The sequence below is a fragment of the Scomber scombrus genome, chromosome 9 (assembly GCF_963691925.1).
Source record: "Scomber scombrus chromosome 9, fScoSco1.1, whole genome shotgun sequence".
Lineage (NCBI taxonomy): Eukaryota > Metazoa > Chordata > Actinopteri > Scombriformes > Scombridae > Scomber > Scomber scombrus.
In genome coordinates, this window is record NC_084978.1 from 1,636,641 (window position 1) to 1,649,037 (window position 12,397).

At 43.6% G+C, this 12,397-nt stretch overlaps 8 non-coding genes across 8 annotated transcripts; all 8 read left to right on the plus strand.

Annotated features, from left to right (window-relative positions):
• Positions 1-5,117: 5,117 nt before the first annotated feature.
• Positions 5,118-5,199, plus strand: trnal-uag (transfer RNA leucine (anticodon UAG)). Its single transcript has one exon. It is a non-coding gene; the product is annotated as a tRNA-Leu (tRNA).
• Positions 5,200-6,701: 1,502 nt separating this feature from the next.
• trnal-aag (transfer RNA leucine (anticodon AAG)) lies at positions 6,702-6,783 on the plus strand. Its single transcript has one exon. It is a non-coding gene; the product is annotated as a tRNA-Leu (tRNA).
• Positions 6,784-7,756: 973 nt separating this feature from the next.
• Positions 7,757-7,838, plus strand: trnal-uag (transfer RNA leucine (anticodon UAG)). Its single transcript has one exon. It is a non-coding gene; the product is annotated as a tRNA-Leu (tRNA).
• Positions 7,839-8,820: 982 nt separating this feature from the next.
• Positions 8,821-8,902, plus strand: trnal-aag (transfer RNA leucine (anticodon AAG)). The gene has a single exon. It is a non-coding gene; the product is annotated as a tRNA-Leu (tRNA).
• A 454-nt stretch (positions 8,903-9,356) lies between these two features.
• trnal-uag (transfer RNA leucine (anticodon UAG)) lies at positions 9,357-9,438 on the plus strand. The gene has a single exon. It is a non-coding gene; the product is annotated as a tRNA-Leu (tRNA).
• A 982-nt stretch (positions 9,439-10,420) lies between these two features.
• trnal-aag (transfer RNA leucine (anticodon AAG)) lies at positions 10,421-10,502 on the plus strand. The gene has a single exon. It is a non-coding gene; the product is annotated as a tRNA-Leu (tRNA).
• A 941-nt stretch (positions 10,503-11,443) lies between these two features.
• On the plus strand, positions 11,444-11,525 carry trnal-aag (transfer RNA leucine (anticodon AAG)). The gene has a single exon. It is a non-coding gene; the product is annotated as a tRNA-Leu (tRNA).
• Positions 11,526-11,979: 454 nt separating this feature from the next.
• On the plus strand, positions 11,980-12,061 carry trnal-uag (transfer RNA leucine (anticodon UAG)). Its single transcript has one exon. It is a non-coding gene; the product is annotated as a tRNA-Leu (tRNA).
• The last annotated feature ends 336 nt before the right edge of the window (positions 12,062-12,397 follow it).

A 12,397-nucleotide genomic window follows, 5' to 3' on the forward strand; every position in this document is an offset into this window, starting at 1 on the left:
CTGAAGTTTCACTGAGAGAAAAATAAAAGACAATTTGTGTTTCCTCTGCAGGCTGGAAGATAAATGTCAAACTAAAAAAAAAACATGTGAGAGTGACGACAACACCTTTAAATCTTTTAGACTTATTATTCAGCCAACAATTAGGCCGAGCCCCGGAGCTGGTTCCAGGTCAGACTGAGAGTTTCACACAGTCCGAAAAACAAGAGGAGAGTGATGTGAATACAAACATGCACATAAAGATGCTGTGTGTGTGTTGGAGGATGTTGGAGGTTTGTTCTTCACAGAGGGAACAGTGCAGGGTGTGTTATCCCCGGGTCGAGCCTCACAGGCAGGGCTGTGTGTGTGTGTGTGTGTGTGTGTGTGTGTGTGTGTGTGTGTGTGTGTGTGTGTGTGTGTGTGTGTGTGTGTGTGTGTGTGTGTGTGTGTGTGTGTGTGTGTGTGTGTGTGTGTGTGTGTGTGTGTGTGTGTGTGTGTTATGACCTCAGGCAGGTCCGACCCTCTGGGATTGGTTTGTTTTCTTTTGGGGAGGAGAAACCACAACAAAACCTCTGTTCAGCATCGCCAACATCAGCGTCACATTCAGAACATACTGTAGCAGTTCTACATGTTGTAGATGAACTCCATGATTATATTATAGAGGCAGTAAAAGTACTGCAGTATTATGAGTGATGTAGTATGCAGTATTACAGTAAAAGTACTGCAGTATTATGAGTGATGTAGTATGCAGTATTACAGTAAAAGTACAGCAGTATTATAGTGATGTAGTATGCAGTATTACAGTAAAAGTACTGCAGTATTATAGTGATGTAGTATGCAGTATTACAGTAAAAGTACTGCAGTATTATAGTGATGTAGTATGCAGTATTACAGTAAAAGTACAGCAGTATTATAGTGATGTAGTATGCAGTATTACAGTAAAAGTACTGCAGTATTATGAGTGATGTAGTATGCAGTATTACAGTAAAGTAGTGGTTTGGTCCTCTGACTGATATATTATTATTATGACATCATTAGATTATTAATAGTGAAGCATCAGTGTTAGAGCAGCATGTTACTGTTGTAGCTGCTGGAGGTGGAGCTAGTTTACACTACTTTATATACAGTTAGCTAGTTTAGTCCAGTGGTTCCCAACCTAGGGGTGGGGCCCCTCCAAAGGGTCAGCAGATAAATGTGAGGGGTGGTGAGATGATTAATGGGAGAGGAAAGAAGAGAAAACTAAGTTCTGATTCACAAATGTGTTTTCAGCTTTTGAACTTTTTCTCTAATCTTTGATTTTTGATGAAATATTGGATCATTTGAACATTTATTGAAATGAAAGCATGTGAGAAGTTTAGAGGGAAAAATCAGTATTTGGTGGAGCTGTTAACAACTCATAGACATCTGAGATGTGAGCCGACTACACACTGCTTTCTGCTTTCATCTTTAACAATGTGTTGTATTTATAAAGCTTGTTATATTATCCATTGAGTCAAATCTGCATCTGTAAAGTAACTAAAGCTGTCAAATAAATGTAGTGGAGTAGAAAGTACAATATTTCCCTCTGAGATGTAGAAAGTAGCATCACATGGAAATACTACAGTAAAGTACAAGTACCTCAAACTGTACTACAGTAAAGTATAAGTACCTCGAACTATACTACAGTAAAGTACAAGTACCTCAAACTGTACTACAATAAAGTACAAGTACCTCTAACTGTACTACAGTAAAGTACAAGTACCTCAAACTGTACTACAGTAAAGTACAAGTACCTCAAACTGTACTGCAGTAAAGTATAAGTACCTCAAACTGTACTACAGTAAAGTACAGTAAAGTACCTCAAACTGTACTTGTATTCATGAGCTTTAAATTCAGAGTCTGGATTTTTAATGAGGATCTTAACGAGATAATTAGATTTTTCTTGACTAAGAGAAATCAGACACAATTTATTATATATTATAAAACAAATGTAATGAAAAGAGGAGGTAAAGTAACAGAAGGCATTCAGTGGAACAGAATAAAACCTGCAGTGATGAAAGCTTGAAGAACTATGAAAGACTTTAATCTGAAATAATTGAAACATCCTGAAAGTGAACTCACTAAAAAAAAAAATCAAAGTGAGTGTCTGTTTGTACTCTAACACGGTGGGAGGAGAAGACAAGAAAGAGAGTGTTTTTTGTTTTTTTTTACTTCTTAAAGCTTTCTGACGGTTCAAACGTTGGTGAAGAACTCAGCAGAAACAGCTCGTCGGCTTTCAGGCTCCATTAGAGGCAGAAACAAAGCGTCCAATCAGACATCGTCTCCTGCCTGGACGAGTGGGAGCCGACAGCAGAGCTCTCATGCTGTTTCCCCTGAGACCACTTCCTCTTCTTCTTCTTCTTCTTCTTCTTCTTTTTTTTTCGTCTCCTCTGATACGCGTTATTACTCTGACACCTGTGTGTAACATGTGGAACTTAATGTCTCTTCATTTGCCATTTGTTTCCTCCTAAACAAGGTGCAGGGTGCTGGGTGGGGGCGTCTGCTGGGAGCTCAACGCCAGCTGGAGGGTTTTTACAAACAGCATCATAAACTCCCACCTCACCCCCCCAAACAACACCAACCCCCCCCGTTCCCCTCTTCTCACACCCTCGACACAGACTTCATGTCAATATGTGTTTGTCAGTGTGGATGTTTGGCGTTACATCAGAAGCAGATTCACATGAAAACATCTTATAATGATTGATCGCTCGCAGTTTAAAGGACCATTACACCTTGTTTCTTTTTATTAAATCAGATTTGGAGCTTTTGATTTAGACTTTTATTCTCCTGTCTTATTCTATTTTAGCTCATTTTTTATTGTCTTTTCATCCCTTTAACTGTATTTAATCAATCAAACTGCTTAAATAGCACCTTTCATACAGACTAGTGTAGTTCAAAGTGCTTTACGGTTATTTGATTGACAAGCTGATAATAAGACAGAACAAAAGACAAAATTAAAAACTGAGAAAATAACAATAATAATATATGTTTTTAAATATATAAAATAATCAGTTGATAATTGATTGGAATTGTGTCATTCCTTAATATTATATTATTGGTATCAGTCTCAAAAATCCAGCATTGGTCAGGCTCTAATTTAAATGTGTATTTTTATGTCTGGAGTTTATTCAAATAAATGTAGTGGAGCAGAAGAAGAACAGCACTTGAGTAAACTTACTTTCCTTTGACAAACGGCACTTTGTCACCTGAAGTCTCAGTTTAACTGGACATACTTCTGAGCGTTAAGATCTTAACAAAGTAATCAGATAAACACTCCATTTATTTAAATAAACGCTTTGAATGGCCATGTTGTTTAACCTTCGTGTCGTCCTCCTGGGTCAAATTGACCCCGTCTGTTTTGACTGTTCCTTCTTTCCTTCCTTCCTTCTTTCCTTCTTTCCTTCCTTCCTCCCTTCCTCTTTTTCTTTCTCCCTCCCTCCCTCCTACCTTCCTTCCTTCCTTATTTCCTCCGTCCTTCCTTCCTTTCCTTCCATTTCCTTCCTCCCTTCCTTCTTTCCTTTCCTCCCTTCCTTCCTCCCTCCTTTGCTTCCTTCCTTCCTCCCTCCTTTCCTTCCTTCTTCCTCCCTTCCTTCCTTGACTCAAGGACAACAGGAGGGTTAAACGTGCCTTTAAATATATTTAAGAATAAAGCAGCTTCAGTTCAGTTTTGTATCTGACGTTATGTTAATAATAATACACCTTCTCTGTTGTAATCATGTGTCTGTGTGTTAATTGTTCATTTAAATCTGGTTATATGCAAAATATAGGTCAAATAATCATTTTTGAGCATTCATGTCTCTAACATTAGTATGATAACACAGTGTTTTTGGTTTCCCACTAGCTCGGGTCAGTCCACACCAACAGGACGGAGCCAATCTGTGGCAGATATGAGAAAACGAGGTACGTGAGTGCAGGACAGGACACACCTGAGCCTCATGAGCCAGAGAAGCTGCCAGTTCAGACCTTCTTCTATCCTCCCACACAGACTCATGCATTGTTGTGTTATTTTGGCTTTGTTCCACCTTACAACACCCACAGACCATGAACTCAATCATCTTACAGAGTCTCTTTGTTTTAAATAAATATATTGTGTTATACTGAATATCTGTGTGATTTCTCTCTCTTTTTGCCACAGTCTAGAGCTATGAAAGTATTATTTAATTTAGGTTTGGTTTTTTAAAATAATTTTCAATCATGTTGCATAGAAGGAAGAAGTCAAACTTATTTAGTTTTCCTCTGACATCTCATGAAACTCTCCAGGCACCATGAGATTGGTGTGAAATCAGTGAAATACAGGTTAAAACTAAAAACACAACTGACAGGAAGCAGAGTGGTGCAGCAGAAATGTGTTGGGCCCGTAACCCAGAGGTCAATGGATCGAAACCATCCTCTGCTAATTAATATGTTGTTCAAGCCTTCTCTATGTGATATTTTATTACCAAGAGTTGCCCAGCAACATTCTCCAGTGATCAAAAAAGCCCATATCAGTGGTGGCCAAAGCTGAATGTTTGGGAAGACACCTGGGAAATACTTGCTCTTCATATTTGACGTTCAATAATGTGTCTTTTCGGTGTCGCTACAGACATTGATGGATTCGAGAGGAGGTAGTGTGGCCGAGTGGTCTAAGGCGCTGGATTAAGGCTCCAGTCTCTCAGGAGGCCTGGGTTCAAATCTTAGCTCCTGCTACTTGGAGTTTCTAGCCCTACACTGGGTATCTGCCATTACAGAATGAAATGATAAGCTTCTGGGTTTTGCAAGTCCACTCAATTTCCCAGTCATTGAAAATCAAGAAATTGGTGTGAAATCAGTGAAATACAGGTCAAAACTCAAACACCACTAACAGGAAGCAGAGTGGCGCAGCGGAATCGTGCTGGGCCCATAACCCAGAGGTCGATGGATCGAAACCATCCTCTGCTAATTAATAAGTTCTTCAGGCCTTCTCTATGTGGTAGACTGTTACCAAGAGTTGCCCAGCGACATCCTGCGCTGACCCAAAAGCCAGTATCAATGGTGGCCAAAGCTGAATGTTTGGGAAGACACCTGGGAAATTCTTGCTCTTCATATTTGACGTACAATAATGTGTCTTTTCGGTGTCGCTACAGACATTGATGGGTTCGAAAGGAGGTAGTGTGGCCGAGTGGTCTAAGGCGCTGGATTTAGGCTCCAGTCTCTCTGGAGGCGTGGGTTCAAATCCCACCACTGCCATGTTTAGTCCCTGGTACTTGGAGTTTCTAGCCATAAACAGAGCAGGAAGTTGGAAAAGATCCCTCTCTGTCAGCATTACAGTATGGAAGTTGTTATGATAAGCTTCTGGGATTTGCAAGTCAGCTCAATTTTGCCTAAATTTCCCAGTCATTGAAAAACAAGAAATTGGTGTGAAATCGGAGAAATACAGGTTAAAACTCAACCACCACAAAAGGAAAGCAGAGTGGCGCAGCGGAAGCGTGCTGGGCCCATAACCCAGAGGTCGATGGATCGAAACCATCCTCTGCTAATTAATGCGTTGTTCGGGACATCTCTTCTCTTCTTCTGGCTATTAATATTTGACGTTCAATAATTTTGGATATCGGCACTGTGTCTTTTCGGTGTCGCTACAGACACCGATGGGTTGAAGAGGAGGTAGTGTGGCCGAGTGGTCTAAGGCGCTGGATTAAGGCTCCAGTCTCTGAGGAGGCGTGGGTTCAAATTAAGCTCCTGCTACTTGGAGTTACTAACCCTACAGTTGGTATCAGAGCAGGAAGTTGTAAACAATCCCTCTCTCTGACTCCCATCACAGAATGAAATGATAAGCTTCTGGGTTTTGCAAGTCCACTCAATTTTGCCTAAATTTCCCAGTCATTGAAAATCAAGAAATTGGTGTGAAATCAGTGAAATACAGGTTAAAACTCAAATACTACTAAGAGGAAGCAGAGTGGCGCAGCGGAAGCGTGCTGGGCCCATAACCCAGAGGTCGATGGATCGAAACCATCCTCTGCTACTTAACAAGTTCTTCAGGCCTTCTCTATGTGGTAGACTATTACCAAGAGTTGCCCAGCAACATACGCCAGTGACCCAAAAGCCTGCATCAGTGGTGGCCAAAGCTGAATGTTTGGGAAGTTCTTGCTCTTCATATTTGACGTTCAATAATGTGTCTTTTCGGTGTCGCTACAGACATTGATGGGCTCAAGAAGAGGTAGTGTGGCCGAGCGGTCTAAGGCGCTGGATTAAGGCTCCAGTCTCTCAGGAGGCATGGGTTCAAATCCCACCACTGCCAAATCTTAGCTCCTGCTACTTGGAGTTTCTAGCCCTACACTGGGTATCTGCCATTACAGAATGAAATGATAAGCTTCTGGGTTTTGCAAGTCCACTCAATTTCCCAGTCATTGAAAATCGAGAAATTGGTGCGAAATCAGTGAAATACAGGTCAAAACTCAAACACCACTAACAGGAAGCAGAGTGGCGCAGCGGAAGCGTGCTGGGCCCATAACCCAGAGGTCGATGGATCGAAACCATCCTCTGCTAATTAATAAGTTCTTCAGGCCTTCTCTATGTGGTAGACTGTTACCAAGAGTTGCCCAGCGACATCCTGCGCTGACCCAAAAGCCAGTATCAATGGTGGCCAGAGCTGAATGTTTGGGAAGACACCTGGGAAATTCTTGCTCTTCATATTTGACGTACAATAATGTGTCTTTTCGGTGTCGCTACAGACATTGATGGGCTCAAGAAGAGGTAGTGTGGCCGAGCGGTCAAAGGCGCTGGATTAAGGCTCCAGTCTCTCAGGAGGCGTGGGTTCAAATCCCACCACTGCCAAATCTTAGCTCCTGCTACTTGGAGTTTCTAGCCCTACACTGGGTATCTGCCATTACAGAATGAAATGATAAGCTTCTGGATTTTGCAAGTCCACTCAGTTTTGCCTAAATTTCCCAGTCATTGAAAATCAAGAAATTGGTGTGAAATCAGTGAAATACAGGTCAAAACTCAAACACCATTAACAGGAAGCAGAGTGGCGCAGCGGAAGCGTGCTGGGCCCATAACCCAGAGGTCGATGGATCGAAACCATCCTCTGCTACTTAATAAGTTCTTCAGGCCTTCTCTATGTGGTAGACTATTACCAAGAGTTGCCCAGCAACATACGCCAGTGACCCAAAAGACTGCATCAGTGGTGGCCAAAGCTGAATGTTTGGGAAGTTCTTGCTCTTCATATTTGACGTTCAATAATGTGTCTTTTCAGTGTCGCTACAGACATTGATGGGCTCAAGGAGAGGTAGTGTGGCCGAGCGGTCTAATGCGCTGGATTAAGGCTCCAGTCTCTCGGGAGGCGTGGGTTCAAATCTTAGCTCCTGCTACTTGGAGTTTCTAGCCCTACACTGGGTATCTGCCATTACAGAATGAAATGATAAGCTTCTGGGTTTTGCAAGTCCACTCAATTTCCCAGTCATTGAAAATCAAGAAATTGGTGTGAAATCAGTGAAATACAGTTCAAAACTCAAACACCATTAACAGGAAGCAGAGTGGCGCAGCGGAAGCGTGCTGGGCCCATAACCCAGAGGTCGATGGATCGAAACCATCCTCTGCTAATTAATAAGTTCTTCAGGCCTTCTCTATGTGGTAGACTGTTACCAAAAGTTGCCCAGCGACATCCTGCGCTGACCCAAAAGCCAGTATCAATGGTGGCCAAAGCTGAATGTTTGGGAAGACACCTGGGAAATTCTTGCTCTTCATATTTGACGTACAATAATGTGTCTTTTCGGTGTCGCTACAGACATTGATGGGTTGGAAAGGAGGTAGTGTGGCCGAGTGGTCTAAGGCGCTGGATTTAGGCTCCAGTCTCTCTGGAGGCGTGGGTTCAAATCCCACCACTGCCATGTTTAGTCCCTGGTACTTGGAGTTTCTAGCCATAAACAGAGCAGGAAGTTGGAAAAGATCCCTCTCTGTCAGCATTACAGTATGGAAGTTGTTATGATAAGCTTCTGGGATTTGCAAGTCAGCTCAATTTTGCCTAAATTTCCCAGTCATTGAAAAACAAGAAATTGGTGTGAAATCGGAGAAATACAGGTTAAAACTCAACCACCACAAAAGGAAAGCAGAGTGGCGCATCGGAAGCGTGCTGGGCCCATAACCCAGAGGTGGATGGATCGAAACCCTCCTCTGCTAATTAATGCGTTGTTCGGGACATCTCTTCTCTTCTTCTGGCTATTAATATTTGACGTTCAATAATTTTGGATATCGGCACTGTGTCTTTTCGGTGTCCCTACAGACACCGATGGGTTGAAGAGGAGGTAGTGTGGCCGAGTGGTCTAAGGTGCTGGATTAAGGATCCAGTCTCTGAGGAGGCGTGGGTTCAAATCCCACCACTGCCAAATTAAGCTCCTGCTACTTGGAGTTACTAACCCTACAGTTGGTATCAGAGCAGGAAGTTGTAAACAATCCCTCTCTCTGACTCCCATCACAGAATGAAATGATAAGCTTCTGGGTTTTGCAAGTCCACTCAATTTTGCCTAAATTTCCCAGTCATTGAAAATCAAGAAATTGGTGTGAAATCAGTGAAATACAGGTCAAAACTCAAACACCATTAACAGGAAGCAGAGTGGTGCAGCGGAAGCGTGCTGGGCCCATAACCCAGAGGTCGATGGATCGAAACCATCCTCTGCTACTTAATAAGTTCTTCAGGCCTTCTCTATGTGGTAGACTATTACCAAGAGTTGCCCAGCAACATACGCCAGTGACCCAAAAGCCTGCATCAGTGGTGGCCAAAGCTGAATGTTTGGGAAGTTCTTGCTCTTCATATTTGACGTTCAATAATGTGTCTTTTCGGTGTCGCTACAGACATTGATGGGCTCAAGAAGAGGTAGTGTGGCCGAGCGGTCTAAGGCGCTGGATTAAGGCTCCAGTCTCTCAGGAGGCGTGGGTTCAAATCCCACCACTGCCAAATCTTAGCTCCTGCTACTTGGAGTTTCTAGCCCTACACTGGGTATCTGCCATTACAGAATGAAATGATAAGCTTCTGGGTTTTGCAAGTCCACTCAATTTCCCAGTCATTGAAAATCAAGAAATTGGTGTGAAATCAGTGAAATACAGGTCAAAACTCAAACACCACTAACAGGAAGCAGAGTGGCGCAGCGGAAGCGTGCTGGGCCCATAACCCAGAGGTCGATGGATCGAAACCATCCTCTGCTAATTAATAAGTTCTTCAGGCCTTCTCTATGTGGTAGACTGTTACCAAGAGTTGCCCAGCGACATCCTGCGCTGACCCAAAAGCCAGTATCAATGGTGGCCAAAGCTGAATGTTTGGGAAGACACCTGGGAAATTCTTGCTCTTCATATTTGACGTACAATAATGTGTCTTTTCGGTGTCGCTACAGACATTGATGGGTTGGAAAGGAGGTAGTGTGGCCGAGTGGTCTAAGGCGCTGGATTTAGGCTCCAGTCTCTCTGGAGGCGTGGGTTCAAATCCCACCACTGCCATGTTTAGTCCCTGGTACTTGGAGTTTCTAGCCATAAACAGAGCAGGAAGTTGGAAAAGTTCCCTCTCTGTCAGCATTACAGTATGGAAGTTGTTATGATAAGCTTCTGGGATTTGCAAGTCAGCTCAATTTTGCCTAAATTTCCCAGTCATTGAAAAACAAGAAATTGGTGTGAAATCGGAGAAATACAGGTTAAAACTCAACCACCACAAAAGGAAAGCAGAGTGGCGCAGCGGAAGCGTGCTGGGCCCATAACCCAGAGGTCGATGGATCGAAACCCTCCTCTGCTAATTAATGCGTTGTTCGGGACATCTCTTCTCTTCTTCTGGCTATTAATATTTGACGTTCAATACTTTTGGATATCGGCACTGTGTCTTTTCGTTGTCCCTACAGACACCGATGGGTTGAAGAGGAGGTAGTGTGGCCGAGTGGTCTAAGGCGCTGGATTAAGGCTCCAGTCTCTGAGGAGGCGTGGGTTCAAATCCCACCACTGCCAAATTAAGCTCCTGCTACTTGGAGTTACTAACCCTACAGTTGGTATCAGAGCAGGAAGTTGTAAACAATCCCTCTCTCTGACTCCCATCACAGAATGAAATGATAAGCTTCTGGGTTTTGCAAGTCCACTCAATTTTGCCTAAATTTCCCAGTCATTGAAAATCAAGAAATTGGTGTGAAATCAGTGAAATACAGGTCAAAACTCAAACACCATTAACAGGAAGCAGAGTGGTGCAGCGGAAGCGTGCTGGGCCCATAACCCAGAGGTCGATGGATCGAAACCATCCTCTGCTACTTAATAAGTTCTTCAGGCCTTCTCTATGTGGTAGACTATTACCAAGAGTTGCCCAGTAACATACGCCAGTGACCCAAAAGCCTGCATCAGTGGTGGCCAAAGCTGAATGTTTGGGAAGTTCTTGCTCTTCATATTTGACGTTCAATAATGTGTCTTTTCGGTGTCGCTACAGACATTGATGGGCTCAAGAAGAGGTAGTGTGGCCGAGCGGTCTAAGGCGCTGGATTAAGGCTCCAGTCTCTCAGGAGGCGTGGGTTCAAATCCCACCACTGCCAAATCTTAGCTCCTGCTACTTGGAGTTTCTAGCCCTACACTGGGTATCTGCCATTACAGAATGAAATGATAAGCTTCTGGGTTTTGCAAGTCCACTCAATTTCCCAGTCATTGAAAATCAAGAAATTGGTGTGAAATCAGTGAAATACAGGTCAAAACTCAAACACCACTAACAGGAAGCAGAGTGGCGCAGCGGAAGCGTGCTGGGCCCATAACCCAGAGGTCGATGGATCGAAACCATCCTCTGCTAATTAATGCGTTGTTCGGGACATCTCTTCTCTTCTTCTGGCTATTAATATTTGACGTTCAATAATTTTGGATATCGGCACTGTGTCTTTTCGGTGTCGCTACAGACACCGATGGGTTGAAGAGGAGGTAGTGTGGCCGAGTGGTCTAAGGCGCTGGATTAAGGCTCCAGTCTCTGAGGAGGCGTGGGTTCAAATCCCACCACTGCCAAATTAAGCTCCTGCTACTTGGAGTTACTAACCCTACATTTGGAATCAGAGCAGGAAGTTGTAAACAATCCCTCTCTCTGACTCCCATCACAGAATGAAATGATAAGCTTCTGGGTTTTGCAAGTCCACTCAATTTTGCCTAAATTTCCCAGTCATTGAAAATCAAGAAATTGGTGTGAAATCAGTGAAATACAGGTCAAAACTCAAACACCATTAACAGGAAGCAGAGTGGTGCAGCGGAAGCGTGCTGGGCCCATAACCCAGAGGTCGATGGATCGAAACCATCCTCTGCTACTTAATAAGTTCTTCAGGCCTTCTCTATGTGGTAGACTATTACCAAGAGTTGCCCAGTAACATACGCCAGTGACCCAAAAGCCTGCATCAGTGGTGGCCAAAGCTGAATGTTTGGGAAGTTCTTGCTCTTCATATTTGACGTTCAATAATGTGTCTTTTCGGTGTCGCTACAGACATTGATGGGCTCAAGAAGAGGTAGTGTGGCCGAGCGGTCTAAGGCGCTGGATTAAGGCTCCAGTCTCTCAGGAGGCGTGGGTTCAAATCCCACCACTGCCAAATCTTAGCTCCTGCTACTTGGAGTTTCTAGCCCTACACTGGGTATCTGCCATTACAGAATGAAATGATAAGCTTCTGGGTTTTGCAAGTCCACTCAATTTCCCAGTCATTGAAAATCAAGAAATTGGTGTGAAATCAGTGAAATACAGGTCAAAACTCAAACACCACTAACAGGAAGCAGAGTGGCGCAGCGGAAGCGTGCTGGGCCCATAACCCAGAGGTCGATGGATCGAAACCATCCTCTGCTAATTAATAAGTTCTTCAGGCCTTCTCTATGTGGTAGACTGTTACCAAGAGTTGCCCAGCGACATCCTGCGCTGACCCAAAAGCCAGTATCAATGGTGGCCAAAGCTGAATGTTTGGGAAGACACCTGGGAAATTCTTGCTCTTCATATTTGACGTACAATAATGTGTCTTTTCGGTGTCGCTACAGACATTGATGGGTTCGAAAGGAGGTAGTGTGGCCGAGTGGTCTAAGGCGCTGGATTTAGGCTCCAGTCTCTCTGGAGGCGTGGGTTCAAATCCCACCACTGCCATGTGTAGTCCCTGGTACTTGGAGTTTCTAGCCATAAACAGAGCAGGAAGTTGGAAAAGATCCCTCTCTGTCAGCATTACAGTATGGAAGTTGTTATGATAAGCTTCTGGGATTTGCAAGTCAGCTCAATTTTGCCTAAATTTCCCAGTCATTGAAAAACAAGAAATTGGTGTGAAATCGGAGAAATACAGGTTAAAACTCAACCACCACAAAAGGAAAGCAGAGTGGTGCAGCGGAAGCGTGCTGGGCCCATAACCCAGAGGTCGATGGATCGAAACCATCCTCTGCTAATTAATGCGTTGTTCGGGACATCTCTTCTCTTCTTCTGGCTATTAAT